Raw genomic sequence first — 18,413 nt, 5'->3', positions numbered from 1 at the left:
TCCTCCCAACCCTCAGATACACCCTGCTGCGTTACTGCATTGCCCTACTGTGTTCACAGAGGAGAATGGCGCACGTTTCCCTGATGCTGTAGGCACAGCTATGCTCTAAGGTCGGGGTGCAAATATAGTCAGAGGACGTGATTTGCACTCTGTGCTCCCGTTACAGTCACTATTCCAGCCTCTGCATATTTCAGTTACTTATTATATAGGCATGGCTTCCCAAGTGCCTTAAAAGGAGCCCCCTAGAACCTTCCACAATCTTTGCCAGTGAGTTCTGCACGCAGTAGGTACTCAGCAAATGCGCGACAAATTAAACTGGGCCAGCGAGCAATCAGTGACTTTGTCTTTTCAAAATGGACCTTCTTTTTCTAGATGAAAACACTGGGGCTTTGCTTGGGGGATGTAGCACATCACTCTGGTCCCTTTGGCATGCTCAGAGACCTTCAGGTGAGGGTGGGCGGAGTCCGAACTGAGCTCACAGGCATCCAAATCCCCTGGGGCTTCTGAACTTGACATTCTCCACATTCTCTAGAGCAGTGGTTCTCAACCTTCCTAATGCCGCGACCCTTTAATACAGTTCCTCATGTTGTGGTGACCCCCAACCATAAAATTATTTTTGTTGCTACTTCATAACTGTAATTTTGCTACTGTTATGAATCGTAATGTAAATATCTGATATGCAGGATGTATTTTCATTGTTACAAATTGAACATAATTAAAGCATAGTGATTAATCACAAAAACAATATGTAATTATATATTCAATATGTGTTTTCCAATGGTCTTAGGCGACCCCTATGAAAGGGTCATTCGACCCCCAAAGGGGTCGCGACCCACAGGTTGAGAACCGCTGCTCTAGAGAGATTGGCTTACATGTAAATTTCAATCCCTTCCCACTCCTCCTCCCTGCCACTCCGACTAAATGAATTATCTTAACATGTCCCTTGCACACCCAACCATTTCAAAGTAAACTCTCCCCCCTGGAGACAGAGTAGCTTTAGGGGTCCTGCAACCGGGGCTGATGTGCCCACACCTAACATTAAACCAACGACCCCGATGTCCCAGAGAGCACTCGGGGCCACCACACCTGGGAGAGCGTGTTCTCCCAGCCAAGACACACACCTCACACCTGCTGTAGGTATAAAGTGGATTTCCCAGGTGAAATTGGCCCTGACACCCCAACTTAAATTGACTCCTTTGCAGCGTGACCTTAAAGAAATAAGCTAAATGCTTAATTGCTGGATGCACTATCAGGTGTAAACAAGACATGGTGAGATAACTTGCCTGCAGTTATATATACTACTTCCCTTTTCCCTATCATTTTTTTTTTTTGAAACTTGATTGAGCCAAAGGTATTTATTTCTGAGTTTCTGCTGTGAAAACTAGGCATTTACAAGTACACATGCACCTCCAGCATATTTGCATATAATTATTGTTTTGAGAATGAAGGTTAAGAGAGCTGCATTGTCACAAATCAAAACTTGAACATTTATCCCAGCAAGCAGTCAAAAACCCCTGAATAGAACAGAAATTTTTAAATAAGTGAACTCACTCATTCCTATTTAAATTTAAAGAATGTAGTAATCTTCATTAATGATACAGTTGTACCTGATGATAATGAATTTCTTTCTGAGAAACTTCTCTGGCACCTGGAAGTCATAGAACACAGTATGAGAAGGAGAAATCCATCATCGGTTTCTTGAATCTCTATTTTATACTAGAGGCCTGGTGCACGAAATATGTGCACAGGTAGGGTCTCTAGGCCTGGCCGGTGATAAAGGCCAATCAGGGCCTTCCCGCTGCCAGCCAAGGCCTCCCTTTCCCAGCTGCCAGCTGCCAGCAGGGGTCTCCCTTCATTCTGCACCGCCCCCTGGTGGTCAGCGCATGTCATAGCAAGCGATCGAACTCCTGGTCTCCCGGTCGAACTCCCAAGGGGACACTTTGCATATTAGCCTTTTATATATAGATTATTGAGATTATTGGAAAGGGTTGGAAAGGAAGGGGTACCTAGGAAAGCATATCAGAATCACGAAAGTCGGAGGAGGATTCAAATGATACAGATTCCCTCTCTCACTCCCCACCACCAGCCTGCCTCTCAATAAGAATATCAGAAAAGGAGCAACTACTACTAATCCATATTTGTTCTCAAATGCAGGACTGAGAACCACAGTCAAGGTTAAAGTCAGCGAACAGCAGTGATGGGAAGAGTGACAGGGAATGAGGAAATCTTAGCAGACAGTTCCCTCAGCTTCCTTGGTCAAGAACCACTTACCATCCCCTTTTATAACTCTGAGCTAATTACCTCTGACATTTTCAGTTCTCCTATTTATGTAATCCAGAATAACGTTCGATTTCTTTTATTGCCCCAGATCCTGGTGCCAAAGACATTACAATTTTATCTGCACTTGCATTCTCCCTCTCAAGTCTACTGCCTGTGACGGGAGGCTCTGTCCTACCTCTAACTTTCTTGTCCCTAGCCTCATTCCCTTATTTGTCACTACACTGAACTGTATAATCAAATTACCTGCCTCTCCTGGTGGAATATTTCGAGTTTTATTGTCCTTACTGTCCACCTTTGTTCCTACCTCGGACACCTCAGTGCTCTTCAGCTCCCACGGGCATTCCTCACTCTATGTGGAGAAGTGGGGGTTCCCCAAGACAAGTGTGCTCAGCTCAGCCCCCACACCCCTACCCTGTGGGCCAAACACACCCTGCCCTGGACGCCAGGATCAATGGCATAGTCAGCTCTCCAGCCTCATCCACAAGCAGATCCCCAGCGATTGTAGACCTTCCCCCACACAACAAAATGTAGGGGCTCCTAGACTATCTCCCCCTGAACACCTCACACCACTGACACCTGACTTTATGGGAACCCTTTAAAAATTATGTAAAATAAAACCAAAAACTCTGGGATGATTGTTCCTTATTAGTCTAACGAGCTTTACTGTTAATTCATCTCCTCCATAAAGGTGGCATCTGGCGGTCCCAGTCTAAGATGGCCTCCCAAGCATCTTCTTCCTACACCACTCAGCCCCTCAGCTCTGCAACGTATGGCTGCGTCAGACAACTATGTACAGAGCATGTCTGCTCTTCCCAAAGGTAAAGTGCACTGAGGAGGGACATACTAGTAGGCAGCATCTTATTCATCTGTGTGCTTCCCAAAATATGGCACAGTGCCTGGCATTTAGCGGATTTTCAATATATATTGGGAAGAGTCGTAGGAAGGAGAAGGAAGAGAAATAGAGGGAAAAGGTAGCTAACACTTAAGACAGCTGGGAGGCACCAGCAATCATTTACTCGTAGGACTTTTATCCCCAAAACTTTAGTTCTTTACATTCTCACTCCTTCAGTTCCTGTTATTTGTTACCAAGTGTGTTTACATATGTTCTGCCTTGGACTGAAGTCTCCAATGGTGTTTTGTTGTTGTTGTTTTTTGTGGGGGGTTTTTTTTGTGTGTTTTTCCCCCTGCTTTCTATTCTTCATTTCTGAATCTCTTACTGGCATGTTCTTGCTATTATTACTCAATATTTCTTTGGTTTCCTTTAAGTAATATATGTCCATTTCTAACATTTGTTCACCATCCTCCTAAGAGTTCCAAGCCAAAAAAATTACTTAACATATTTTAGCCACATCCAGCTCTTTTTTCCAATAAATTACTCTTAGCCACCCAACTGTCTCCTTCAATGACTGCTGTGTTCCTTATGCATTTGGAAAATTTTCCTGAGATTCCTCTTAACCTTCAAAAAAAAAAAAAAGAGTGCAATCTCTTTTTCATTCGCCACCTTTGCCTTTCTTATCTGTTTTTTGCACTCTCTGGACTCTGTTCTGTAATCCTCTCTGGCCACGTCCGCACCTGATGTTTAACACCTCGCATATGCCTCTTTCTTATTTTTGATTACTTTTTTTCCCTTGTTCACCCATAGTGTGGACTCTGTTATTGCCAGGACTCCATGCAAGATGACCCCTGGGTTTATTTTAATTTATATGTGAATACTTTTCATTTCCAACCATGTTCTTTGTTTCTCCCCTCATGGCAGCCCACACAGGTTCACCTGGGCTGCTCTTCGGATAGGCAGGGTGTCTTTGTGCGACGGGAGAGTGACAATGAACCCTGCCTCCCCCTCAGCTGCACTGCCTGCTCCCCAAAAGCAACCTGAGCCAGGGAACAAGGCGCTCTTCTCTTCCCAGAAAGCGTGTCCGTGAGAAAATAATGCATGTGGACAGTGGGACGGAAATGCCCTTCCATGTGGTGCTGTCTAACCATATGCCACCCACAAAGCAGACATTTACAAGGAGAACCAAGAAGGGGCTCCTTCCCGCTGAGCTCCCTCCAGCCCCTCTGTGCTCAGAGCCCGCCGGCTGCCTTCAGAGGAGAGGGCCCTGGGCCCAGCATCGCGGCAACGAGCCCCCGTCCTGGCTTTGCTGCTAACTAGCTGGAAAATCTCAGCACCTTTCTCTCCTGTCTTCTGTCCATTCCCTCGGCCTCAGTCTCCCTCATCTGTGAAATGAGGGGTCAGACTCCATAATTAAGGGGCCCCCCTGCAACTCCATTGGGATAATTTTTTCTCAGCTGCTGTCATAAGTAAGACACAAGCAGACTTTCTCCTCATTATTGACACCCTCCCTTTTGTTCTTTCCACCCTTTTAGGCCTCCCCACTCCACTTCATTCCCACCAAAGCGATCCTGTCTGTATGTACCCCCCTTCTCCTCCCCCTCCCCAACCTCTCCATGAGCAGGAAGGCCCTGGGAGTCACACAGGTGCCCTGCTAGTGTAGACAGGCGGTGGGGGCAGACTTCCTGATTTCCGCTATGACTCTGTGGCCTTTGATGTGTTACCTGGGCTCTCTGTGCCTCTGTCCCTCATCTGCAAAAGGGGACCACATCCATCCCTAAGTCAGAAGGTTTCCGAGAGGTTGAAGGACATTAATACTCAGAAAGCAATGGAGGATGACCTGGCAGGAAGAAGCATCATTGGAAGGTTGGGAAAAAGAAGCATCTGTGTGATTTAGAAGTCTCCAAATCTGGAAATAAAAGACTGAATCCTAGAGCCTCCGAGACAGTAAACTAAATGAAAGGCTTAGAGGCTGGGAGGACAGTGGGGTTTCCCTAAAATCACAACAAGGAAGCTGGCATCCCCTAAAAACACAGACCAGCCCTGTGGGGACTGATGTTAGGGCTCAGGTCTTAGATGTTAACACAGCTGCATCATTTTATATCAAAACTTTAGTTTCCATAGAAAGAGTCTGTAGATATATATATATTTAGTGTAACAGACCAATTAAAGAATGTTTCACAGCAGGTGCCTTTGGGGTTCCCAACCAGAGATTTTATGATCTCTGAGAGCTTTTAGTGCCTGTTATAGATATAGCTTATAACTATGAGATGACCTGATTTTAAATCTCTCCCTGCCACGAGAACCTGGATGAGTCTTCGCCAGCAGGTAAACTCAGTCAACTCAGACAATCTAGCATGTTTTGGAATGTCCTTTCTCCAGGTGGGAGATATTAGATAAGGGAGATGTCTGCCCATAAGGTGCTCAGATCCCCAGGTAACTTATTGGATGCCTGGACACAGGAAGGACACAGTAACTGCTGGGTTCTTTGGTGGGACACATTTAGTTTTAAGGGACACTTGCAAACATACCATAGTCTTCAAAAGCAAGTCTTGCATAGTCTACTCTGCAAGGCTGGGGGATGTGAGCAATTCGTTGGAGATTTTGCCCCATGAAAAGTGATCTTTTGTAAGACTTGGTTATAACTACTCATGGGTAAAAAGTGTGTCTTCAAATGAAGTTGATGTAAATATCAATGCCACAGTCAATGACCTTGTCCTTCCATTATCTAAATATAAAGGTTTGGAAACCTATAGTCCCATAATTTGAAAGAATAGAGCTTCTACTGAAGGAAACAATAATGAGAAAGCTGAGAGAGGCAGCAAAGATTGAGGACACATTTTAAGGCTGTTATTAGAAATATGACTTTTCTCAAATATTAAAAATAAATCTTTAATTCCCCTCATGCCATCCAGCCTTCTCTACAAACATCTGGATAAAGGAATAACGTCAAATCCATAGTGCTGGAGACATTCCTGAAGCAGAGATGTTCTTGAGATTATGCTTTTGGATTACTTGACTCGAAATAATAAATACTTTCAGTACTTAAAGCTGTAATGCTTTGGGTTGGATTTGGATTTTTGTTTCATTTTAGTAAAAGGTGGAGATTCAAAGTCAGCTCCTTAACCAGGAGGATATATCGGATGTGAATATACTTTATTGCTTTCTGACCTACATTTCCCCCTTTTTCATCATCTGAAAAGTTACTTGACAAGTTGAGCGCCTGCAGCTCAGTATTTCCAAACATCTGCCTCGAAGGAAGTGCTTTGCTACAGATTTTCACATGATGATCAAAAGTGGGTTTAACTTTCTCAGGTTAAATGGGAACAAGGGGGATGGTCTGACAAGGATAGAAATATATTTGAGAGCAACATGAAAGGGGAAAAAGTGCTTGGAACTGTCAGAAGCTTAACCCTAGAGTCAGCGTGGACTGGCGAAGACAGCCGTCAGCGGAGAGATGAGTAATCTGCTGTCTGGTGCAGGTTCTGCCCCAGTTTGCCCATCTGTATAATGGGGGCTTCAGAGTCTACCCATTTGGAAAATGAAAAAGACGTGACCTCAATTCCTGACTCTGCTGTAAACTAGCTGTGTGACTACGGACAACATGCCATCCTACAAACTTCATTTTCCTGTAAAAGAGCTGCCTACCACCTCTAGCATTCCACGATTCAGAATTTAAATAGGAAAACTAAAAAATGCAGATCAGAGCTCAATACCAGCCTAAGGAAACTGGAAATTAAAATAAATACATTCACATTTTAGACTCAGTCCATTCATCAGTACATATTAAACCCCCTGGTATGAGCCAGAATGAGGGTTATAACCATGAACTGCCCTTTCTGAGTTTCCATTCCAGAGGGGAGGTAGACATGGATCCCCAAATCATACAAATTAATATGAACTTATATCGAGATAATAGTTGACAGAGCCTTAAAAAAGAAGAAAACACAAAGGAGAAAAAATTTAAATGTCAATAAATGACTTTTTCACATGCTCTAAAATTAGGTCGATAAGAACTTGAGAGCAACAATAGAATTGAGAGTGCCAGCACTTTCACATTGTCATCTGTTCTGGAATCCCGGATGTGTCACACAGAGTGGATTCCATAATGTATTGTAGGACTGGCCAGCCCCTCCCAGGCATCGCCCTGGTTCAATCCCACTTCTGCTTGCTCCCTCAGGTGACACGTTTTTACCATCAACGTGTCTGGACATCTAGGTACTGGGGATACAGCACGAACAAGACATTTCTAGCTAAGTTAGCTTCTCTGTGCAACAGAACCTAAAACCTAGTGGCTCGGAGCAACCATCATCTATTCATTTTCATGACTCTGGGGTTGGCTGGCTGGTGCCCTGCTGATTTTGCCTGGCTCAGTCATGGACTTGCAGAGGGCTGGCTGGGCTGCGAGGTCTGAGATGGCCTCACTCTGGTCCAGCTGTTGGTGCAGACGGTTGGCTGGAGAGGCTCAGTCCTCCTCCCTCACAGGCAGGCCTGGGCCAGACCGGCTTCCATACATGCTGGTCCCAAGACAACATTCCAAGAGGGAGAAAGGAGAAGCTACAAAGCCTCTGAAGTCCTAGCCTGGGAAGTCACAGAGCATCGCCTTTTTTTTTTTTTTTTTTTATGTTTTTCTTGATTTCAGAGAGGAAGGGAGAGGAAGAGAGAGACAGAAATATCAATGATGAGAGACACCATTGATCAGCTGCCTCCTGCACGCCCCCCACTGGGGATCAAGCCCACAACCCTGGCAAGTGCCCCTGACCGGAATCGAACCCGGGACCCTTCAGTCCGCAGGCTGATGCTCTATCCAATGAGCCAGCTGGCCAGGGCCAGAGCATTGCTTTTACTGCATTTTGTTGGTCAATGCAAACCATATGAGCATCCCAGATTCGAGAGGTGGAGAAGCGGGTCCCACCTCTAAGGCCTGCACCTACCAAGATGGGAGGAATGTGTGGCCATCTGTATCATCACGCTGAAGAGCATGGATTCTGGAACCTGAGTTCATATCCTGCTCTGTCACTCACTCACCCACTCGTGAGCACCGAGCAAGTTCCTTTCCCTCTGTGCGCCTCAGTTACTTTTTCTGTAAGTTGGGAATATTAACAATTACTACTTCACAGGATCCTTGAGAAGATTAAATAAATTAAACTATGCTAAGCCCTTAAGAAAGTGCCAGGCTTGTAGTAAGCACTGAATAGAGGTTAGCTGTTATCACTGACATCATTATCATCATTGTCACCATCATGATTAATCCAGTTTATCTAGGAGACAGATATTCAAGGAACTGCACATAAAGATAGATAATTAGCATTGACTTAAGTGCTCGGAAGGAAGGATAGAGAGTAATAAGAAGGAATGGTGCAGGGTGAGTGGGGAACCCCCCTGTGCCGTGACCGTCAGTGAGGCCTGAATGGGACGCATATGGATCCTGACAAGGTGGGCGGGGATTTCCAGGGGCCAGGAGCAGCGTGTTCACAAGCTAAGGTGGGAATAAGCACAGCAACAAGGAACCAAACATTCACCCTATTCATTCTTTCCTTGGCCCTTGCTTCTAAGAAGTGAATATAGGTATTTTCACATGTTGTAGTCCTTTCCCTTATAGAGCATTCTTAACGCTATCAGGGAAGCAGTGGAAAGGAGCTGAAAATTGCTTGTCTTTGGAATCAGACAGGCCTGGTTCCCAGCTCTGTCCCTATCGTTTACCAGCTGTGCAAACTCAAACAAGTTGCTTAACCTCTCTGAATCTCAGGCTCCTCCTCTATGGGCTAAAACCAAAGTTCTTTCTAGGGTTGTTGTGAGCAAGAAAATAGTGAGCTATCAGGACACTCACCGATGGGCATGTGTGCCCGTTTCCCACAGTCTTAGGCCTGGCTGTGAGGATTAAATGATGGATATTGGAGAGCCTTCATGGATGCCTGAAACTTAGTGGGAGCCAATAAAGTTGTTCTTGTTACTATGGCTACATTTAGTGCTTCCTTGGGTTTCCCTGGCTCTCCCGAGGGACTCACTAGGGATCTCCCCTCCCAGGGCCCCTCCCTGGTGACAAGTTCAGGACTTGGCGCCCAGCTGTTGACTCTCCAACTGGGGTCTGTATCCATTCCAGCCCCGTGCAGATGGCTGGAGGGGAATTACTGGCCAGCCGTGCAAGGAGAGGGCGGTCTGCAGTCGAAAGGTTTTAAGGGGATGGAGAGCCCCTCTACCATCCCACCCTTCTCCCCACTCTCTACGCCTCAATCCTGAAACACCCCCTCAGGGCAGCTCAGCTTCAAGAATGCAGCCAGCCTTCCTCTCTATCCCCCCTACCCACCACCCACCCACCACTGTTTCTCTTTCTCTCTCCCTCTCCCCTCTTTTTTTTTTTTTTTTTTTTTTTTTTTTTTAACATGCAAGTTGCCATGAAAAATTTGTTAATGAAATATTTGCTCAGAAGTCTGCTCTGGGCTAGACTGATAACCTATCTGTGTTTGAGTTCGGCTTCCCATATTCTAAATACTCATCTTCTGTCTGTTTAGCTTATTGATTGGTTTGGCAGGAAAAGAAGCCTTGTCACCAGTGACCAAGGTCAAACTAAACACAAAGGGAGAGGGGGCGGGAGGGGGACACGGACTGATGGGCACAGGAGGCAAGACAGACTTCTCCAAGTTTCCTGAACGGATGTCATGCCCCCAGCCCCCCACCTCTCTACCCCCAGCCCCAGGGGTCAGCTCAGCCGAAGCTCTTGGCAGAGGGAGCCCAGATGGGGACCTGAGTGCACGCTGCAGGTGGGAGGCTGGCAGGTGGGGTAAACTTAGATTTCCTGGGCTGCCCCTGGGTGGGAGGGGTGGGAAAATGAGGGAAGGCAGCTCCCATTTCCGTGAAAAGGCTTTTTGGGCTCTCGTTGCTGTCCGTTATGCTAAAGTCTAATTTCTCGCTGAGGTTGACTTGTTAGTTAAGGGAATGATAGTTGCTAAAATTGCAAAAATAAAGCCAGTGGTCAGGCAGTATTTGTAGCACCAATCCCTGGACCTAATCATTGGTAACCCACAAACATTTATGACTCCATGTCTGAATGCGTTACTTAGTGCTTCTGACCTGCTGTCTTCATGATGTTTCTGAAAGTTGACAGTCATTGAGGTGCCCAGCAGTGAGCATACACTGGTTCGGTGATGTAGGGGAGCCTGGGTGTGTAAAAGGGTCCAGAGCTGGGCTGGAACCCTGCTAGTACCACTATCAGCTGTATGATCAGGGCAAACGTAGTTTCTCTGAGCCTGTTTCCTCCTCATCAATGCCTACGTCAGAGCTGCTATGAGGATGAATGAGAGCATATCTAGAAGGAGCTATGCGTGCTGATATCTAGAAGAAATCATTTGGGATCAGAATTCTGCTACCGGGACGCCACCAGGTAGCTCCCCCACCCCACCGGTGCCATGAGTAGCTGAGGCTTATTTCTGCCTGCTCCAACCCCATCCACTCACTCACTGAACGCGGGTACTGAGCAGTGCGAGGAATGCTCTGCACGGAAACGCAGGAATAATTAAGACACAGTCCTAGCCCTCCAGGAGCTTACACTGTTTGCTGGAGGAAAGCACAGAAACGCGGAAGGTAAATGGTCACAGATGCTGTGACTGAAAGGACAGCTCAGGACACGAAGGAGGAGGGACCATTTCTCCCTGGTGGGTGGAGAGGGGAGAAAGGTCCAGAAAGGCTGCTCAGGGGACATTTAGAAATAAGGTCTGCTTGCCAGGTGGACAAAGGAGAAGGTAAGCTCTGGGAACAAAGCCTGGGCTGCACAGCCTGTTCTGAGAATCACAGGTGGTTGCTGTGGCCAGAGGACTGGGTGGGGCAGAATGAAGTGCGAGACTGAGGCTGGGGAGAGTGGGGGCCTGGGGCTGACTGCAGGGGGCGGTCAAGCAATGGAGGCAGTGAGCATGGAGTCTTCAGGGAATTTGTCTGCCAATGGCAGGAAGAGGACGAGGCATCAGTTCGTGGGGGGACATTGTTAGAGACTTTTTTTTTAAGTAGGAGAGTTGAGCGCCCTCATAGGTCACACAAGAAGTTGAAAATCTGGGAAGAAGAGAACTACCCAGTGGAGCCAGATGGCGGTCCAGAGGTCATGGGAAGGGATGGGACCAAGAGGCCAGAGCAAGGGTGAGCCTTCAGCATGGAGGGTGACACTTCTTCCTCCAAGCCTGGTAGATGAAGGGAAGGGGTAGGTGCGAGAGGGAGAGGGAATGACTGTGGGTGGGGCCAGGCCTTAATGCTGCCTCCTGAGAGCTTGGAATTCCTCTGTGCCCCAGGAGGCAGGTTCTCTGCGCTGGAGAGGCTGGGAGGAGAGGAGAGAGCTGAGAAACTGGAATGTTTTGCTGGGAGCTGGGAGTTTACTTCCCCGAGTTAATCAGTTACCCGGGAACATGAGGGCCCAGCTGGGGCCACAGTTCACTCACCTGTGGGGGCCCCAGGACACCCATTTGGGGGAAGACTTCTTCTGAACTCAGTTGAGAGAAGGCGTGAGGCTAATGGGTGAGGTTCTGTAGGGCTGTGTGGTAGAGGACAAGATGTGAGGACACCGAGAGGCTGGGGAGAAGACTGATGTGCTGTATCAGGGTTGGCAAGAGAAGTGAAGGCCCCGGGGCAGATTCATCAGATAAATAGGAGTCCACCGACCAGTCTCCATGACATCAAACAGCAAGTGGGCAAGGAGCAAGGGACCGAGCTTGCTGGCGGGTCGAAGGACATGAGAGCAGTCACGCACTGGGGTTCCAGAAAAGGGTGGTGAGTCCCGAGGGCTGACAAAGCCCGGGGTGGGTCCGCAGTGGAGAAAGGATGCAACTTGCAGGACCCTGAATGTCCCCGACAAACTTGAGACTGACACTAAAGACCAGCACCTGGATGACTGATCCCTCGCTAGCAAGGCAGGTGTCGGAAGAAACATGGCAGTGAGTTTTTGAAAACCATCTTATTCTGTGGTTGGCCCATGGATTCCCTGCAACAGGGAGGGGGCTATGGCTCCTAAAACTGGGAGCAAGGCTTTATACACTGATTACAACCATGATTCCCAAACTGGGTACCTCGGCACCCCAGAGCAATGCTGCAGACTCACAAGGAGCTACTAGATATTTCTAACTTTCTAGGCAACACAGTAACATCTGTGGGACGCTACACAAACTACTGGTTTAAGGTTGCTCTCAGTCTCGGGATAGATGATGCTACATTCATTTGGATGATACCGGATATTTGCAAAGCTCGATTTTAGTGGTTGCTGTGATATAAAAGCAAGCACTGACACTTAAATTTAAAATGTTTTTAAAAAGCCAAGTAGCGAGTGGAAAGCAGTGTGGAACAGGAAATGAGAGTGTTGGGGTCCGGTTTGATGCCAGGGTTTGAGACACTGTGCTCAAAAGTCACACACATGAAAGTGTGGTTCTGTAGGAATGAAATGAAAACATCATGTTTTCTTTTCAACTCATGTGTGTTATTTCTTCGGATGGCTAGGGAGTTATTAGGGCATAAACACTTACAGAGTTGTGTGGAACTAACCACTGAGATGGAGCTTTGGGGTATTTTGGGGGGCCTCAGGGCATCATGAACAGAATCTCCCAGGCACTCAGGATGCCGTGAGCAGAGAAAGTTGGAAACCTTTGGATTACTGAATTATCCACCTGTGGGTTTCTGTTATAACTTCCTTAAATCATAGGTAGGTAGAACAACCTCTTTGGTTTTACTGAGGACACAGCAAAGCAAGGGTAAGAGCATTGCCAAAGGTCATCCTCTGTTGCTAGAACAAGAACTAGAGCCCAGGTCTCATATTTCCCTGCCTAAGGTCCCCTTCTACTGAAAACAAGTGCCTTAATTCACTCATGTCATTTCTGGAAAAGTAATAATAATAATGGAATATCATTTTTCTCTCAAGACCCCTACTTAGAGGAAAGAAATACATACTGTGACTCAGGAACGTGCTGGCTGTCCCTCCCTGGTGTGGGCCAACGTTGATATCTGGTCCTATTAACTGTGGCACATCTCCACTTGCTGACCCTGCCACCACCCTACAAACGAGTCAAGGCAGCATCCTTTGACCCAGTCGGATTGAATTCTGGAAATGAAATCAGCCAACTCCATATATTCTCGTAGAGGGAGACTTTCCCCAAACTTTCCTATTTCCCCAAGTTTCGGACAGTGTTAAAAATATGATATGCTCAAGCGAGCAGAGAGTAACGAAGCTGCAAGGCACAGAGGGTGTCAGTTAGGCTCCCTCACACTCCTGCACCCCAGCTCTGCGGCTCCTTCCACACTGTGATTCAGAAATATATTTCCAATGTCAACGCATTATTCTAGGGTCGCTGTTTATAACCAGATGAACTCATTTAAGCCCCTTCCCATGCACTGGTGCCTTCCCCAGATCCCCGATGATTCCCGGGAGAGCTCAGGGAGGCGCAGGGGAGGGTCTCTGTTCCCTTCCCCCTGCCCCTTCCTCCTGCTCGGTGGAAGGGCTGGTTGTGTGCTCTCTGCATCTTGCCTCCCACACTGCTTCTCTCTGCTGTCCTCTCTCCCCAGATGGTCCCAAGCATGGAGCGCAACTCTTCTCATTTAATTCCCGAAAGCAACACCTATGTGAGATTTAGATTCATAGTAAAGGGCTGATGGCACAGAATAGGAATCAACTAGAATTTAAATGCTAGAAATCACCGTCTGAACAATCACTAGTCCTTATTCCCCACAAGGCTTTTCTCACTGGTGCTGGCCTCCCAGGCTCCTGCCTACCATTGTCCACATCTTCCCCTGGTCTCTTGACCATTTCTTCCATCTTTTTTCCCAAATCCATCCCTAGCCCCAGGCAGAAAATTCCAAGCTGCTCTCACTTAGATCATTAGAGAATGTATTCCTCTTGTCACAGCTCCCCTTTCTAGCCCTGGTTCCTGGCTTCTCACAACCAAATAGACCTGCCCAAACTAATCAAGGTATCGACACCCACTTCAGGGTCCATTTTTCCTATTTACCCCCAAATCATGAAACAGCATTGCTTTAAATTATTCAAAACTTTCCATGTTAGAGGTTATTCTTTATAAGATTAAAGCAAATGTATGGCCCAGGCCTGGTAGCTCAGTTGGTTAGAGTGTTGTCCCAATACAACAAGGTTATGGGTTCGATCCCTGGTCAAGATGCATATAAAATTAAACCAATAAATGAATAAATGAGTGGAACAACAAATCATCTCTCCCTCTCTCTCTCTCTCTCTCTCTCTCTCTCTCTCTTCCAATTCCTCTCTCTTTCATTCTTGTTCTCTTTGTGTAGCCTCTCCCTTTCTCCCTCTCAAGTCAATCAATAGATATATTTTTTAAATGTATGAAAAACAGGTTTTTTAAAACTCCATCTTCAGACAGATGCTGCTGCATTTCTTTCTCTCTCAAGCTACTGGCACCACTGTTTCCAAAGACTGACTGGCGTCTGTGAGTCTCAGGCCCTGAAACGACACCCAGAAGTGTGGGCTAATTCTTCCCGGTTCAAGTTCGTGGGCCGTGTGAACCAGAGGCTGGGGCAGCAGGGCAGGCATCTGAGAGCTTGGTGACGATAAGTTGGAGCTGTTGACACATGAAGCTTCAGTGGCGCAGCCATGTTGATCAAATACAAACTCAATTTCTGATTTGCAGGGTTGGGTGGGCTAACAAATTGTATCAGAGGCTTTGCACTGAAGCCTTTAAGAAAATGGAGCCATTGCCGTGAGCCCATGGCTCCCGGCCCCTCCCTTCGCCCCAGACACGTCATCACCACCATTAATACATAGTCCAGGCAGGTGGATGACAGACGGAGGTGGAGCTACGACCCCAGGCACAATAGCTAATGACAGTAATCGTGGATAAATTTGGAAAATCCTCTCTTTTGTCTAGAAACCTTTATATACACTGTTTCATTGAATTCTCACAACAGCCCTCAAAGCTAACTACTGTTATTATCCCTGTGTGTGAGAATCGTTTCGTGAAATATTTACCAATGGGTTTTTCACCTGGAATGGATTTTGTTTACCTAGATGCTCTCTGCTTGCCCCCCAAATATACCTTGGCATTCAGATCACTTGGAATAGGATTGGTGTAGCAAAAATAAAAATCAAAACCAAAAAGTGTTTTTCTTAACATTTGAATTCCAAAACTTGCGTCTAGTTCTACACGTCAGATTTGGGATTTGGAACGATGAAGATATTTTCCCTTGTAGTTGGGAGAGACTCATGGCTGAGAAAGGTCCCAAGGGACCCAAAGTGGCCTCAGAGCTGGGGTGTGAGAGGGGAGAATGACGGGTGTAGAGTGTAGACCTGTGACCGGCTAGGATGGCGAGTGTCCCCACAGCTGCCAGCAGGATGGAGCTGGGGTTGGAGAGCAGAGGAAACAGCCTGGAGCTGCAGTGTCAGGGTGACCAGGTGACAACTGAGGGTCACATTCTCCCCAGAACCTGATGACCCTTAACTAACCTCTGCCTACTCCCCACTCCACTTCCCAAACCACATGCTACCAAGAAAGAAAAGATAAATGAGCGATTTACTCTCGATTCACTATGACAAAGTTTCTGCCATCTCTAGAACCGAGGAACGAGGTAGAAATTAAGTTCAATTGCAGGCATATCTCAGAGATAGTGTGGGTTTGGTTCCAAACCACTGCAATAAAACGAATATCGCAGATAAAGCAAGTCACACGAATATTTTAGTTCGCTACCGCATATAAAAGTTATGTTTACAATAGATTATTGTCTGTTAAGTATGGAATAACATCGTTTCAAGAAACAATGTATATAGCTTAACTTCAAAAAACGTCCTTGCTAAATAATGCTAATCACCTCCGAGCCTTCAGCCAAATCGCAATCTTTTCGCTAGTGGAGGTCTTGGCTTGATGTTGATGGCTGCTGAGTGATCAGAATGGAGGTTGCTGAAGGTTGGAGCATCTGTGAACGTTTCTTAAAATAAGACAACAATCAAGTTTGATGCATCATTTGATTCTTTCTTTCACGAACCATTTCTCCATAACATGTGAAGCTATTTGATAACATTTTACATACAGTAGAATTTCTTTCAAAATTGGAGTCAGTCCTCTCAAAACCTGCTGCTGCTTTTTTCCCCCCCAGAAGTGCAAAATCCATTTTATTCTACTAAAGTCGAGGTGTCAGCAGGGCTGTGTTCCATCTACAGGCTCTAAGGAAAAATCTCGGTGTCCTGGTCTCTTCCAGCTTTTAGAGGCTGCCTGTACTATCGGCTCACGACCACATGACCCTCAACATCCGCATCTACTGTCACATCTCCTTTTCTGACTCCTTGCTGCTGCTTCATCAACTTAGTTGATGTCATAGTCTAAATCCTTTGTTGACATCTCAACAGTCTTCTCAGCATCTTCATGAGGAGTAGATTCCATCTCGAGAAGACATTTTCCTTGCTCATCCCTAAGAAACAGCTCCTCATCCATTCAAGTCTGATCATGAGGCTGCAGTGATTCAGCCACTTCTAATTCTGGTTCTCTGGCGATTTCTACCACATATGCAGTTACTTCCTCCACTGAAATCTTGAACCCCTCAAAGTCATCCATGAGGTTTGGAATCAACTTCTTCCAAATTCCCATTAAGGCTGATATTTTTACCTCTTCCCATGAATCACGAATGTTCTCAATGGCATCTCGAATGATGAATCCTTTCCAGAAAGTTTTCAAATTACTTTGCCCAGATCCATCAGAGGAATGAATCCCTATCTATGACAGCTGTAGCCTTCTGAAATATATTTCTTACTAAGACTTGAAATTAAAAATGACTCCTTGACCCATGGGCTGCAGAATGGGTGTGGGGGTTAACAGGCATGAAAAGCACATTCATCTCATTGTACATCTCCATCAGAGCCCTTTGGGGACCAGATGCATTGTCAGTGAGCAGTAACATTTTGAAAGAAGTGGTGTGTTTTTTTCTGAGCAGTAGGTCTCAACAGTGGGCTTAGTGCTATGTAAACCATGTTGTTGACAGATGTTTTGTCATCCAGGCCTTATTGTCCCATTTTCAGAACACAGGCAGAGTACATTTAGCCTAATTCTTAAGGTCCCTAGTATTTGGGGAATGGTAAATGAGCAATGGCTTCCACTTAGAGTCACCAGCTGCATTAGCCCCTAACAAGAGAGTCAGCCTGTCCTTTGAAGCTTTGAAGCCAGCCATTGACTTCTCCTCTCTAGCTACGAAAGGCCAAGATATCATCTCCTTCCATTAGAAGGCTGTTTTAACTACATGGAAAATCAGTTCAGTGCAGCCACCTTCCTTAATTATCTTAGCAGGATCTTTTGGATAACTTGCTGTGGCTTCTACATCAGCACTTGCTGCTTCACCTTGCATTTTTATGTTGTAAAGACAGCTTTTCCCCCCTAAACCTCATGAACCAACCTCTGCTAGTTTCAAACTTTTCTTCTGCAGCCCCTTCACTTCTCTCTGTCTTCACAGAACTGTAGAGAATGAAGAATGTCGTTGTTGGTTTGATCTTTTATCCAGACCACTAAAGCTTTCTCCATATCAGCAATAAGACTGTTTCGCTTTCTTATCATTTGTGTGTTCACTGGAGTAGCACTTTTAATTTCCTTTAAAACTTTTCCTTTGCATTCACAACTTGGCTAACTGTTTGACACAAGAGGCTGAGCTTTTAATCTGTCTCAGCTTTCAACATGCCTTCCTCACTAAGGTTAATCATTTCTAGCTTTTAATTTAAAGTGAGAGGCAAGCGACTCTCCTTTTCACATGAACACCTAGAGACCATTGTAGGGTTATTAATTGGCCTAATTTCAGTATTGATGTGTCTCAGGGAGTAGGGAGGCCCGAGGAGAGAGAGGTGAAAGAATGGCTGGTTGGTGGAGCAACCAGAACACATACAACATTTATCAATTGTTTGCCCTCTATGGGGCATGATTCATGGTGCCCCAAAACAATTACAATAGCTACTCAAAGCTCACTGATTACTGATCACCACAGCAAATAGATTAATACAAAAGTCTGAAATACTGTGAGCATTCCCAAAACATGACACAGAGACACAAAGTGAGCAAATACTTGGGACAAATGGCACCGATAGATTTGCTCCACATGTAACTTTTGACTTCTCAAATCTTACTACAGTAGGCCCTCAGTATCCATCAGGGATTGGTCCCAGGATCCCCCACAAATACCAAAATCCATAAATGGTCAAGTCCCTTATATAAAATGACTTAGAACAATGCATATATTTAGCCCTCTGCATCTGCGGATTCCCAATAGCAGATTGAAAATACTGTGGATTCAAAATCCACAGATGTGAAGGGCCAACTATATTTATTGAAAAAAAATC

This window comes from Myotis myotis, unplaced genomic scaffold (genome assembly GCF_014108235.1).
Source record: "Myotis myotis isolate mMyoMyo1 unplaced genomic scaffold, mMyoMyo1.p scaffold_m19_p_18, whole genome shotgun sequence".
NCBI classification, from domain to species: domain Eukaryota; kingdom Metazoa; phylum Chordata; class Mammalia; order Chiroptera; family Vespertilionidae; genus Myotis; species Myotis myotis.
The sequence above is the reverse complement of the archived record's forward strand: the minus strand, read 5'-3'. Positions refer to the sequence as shown.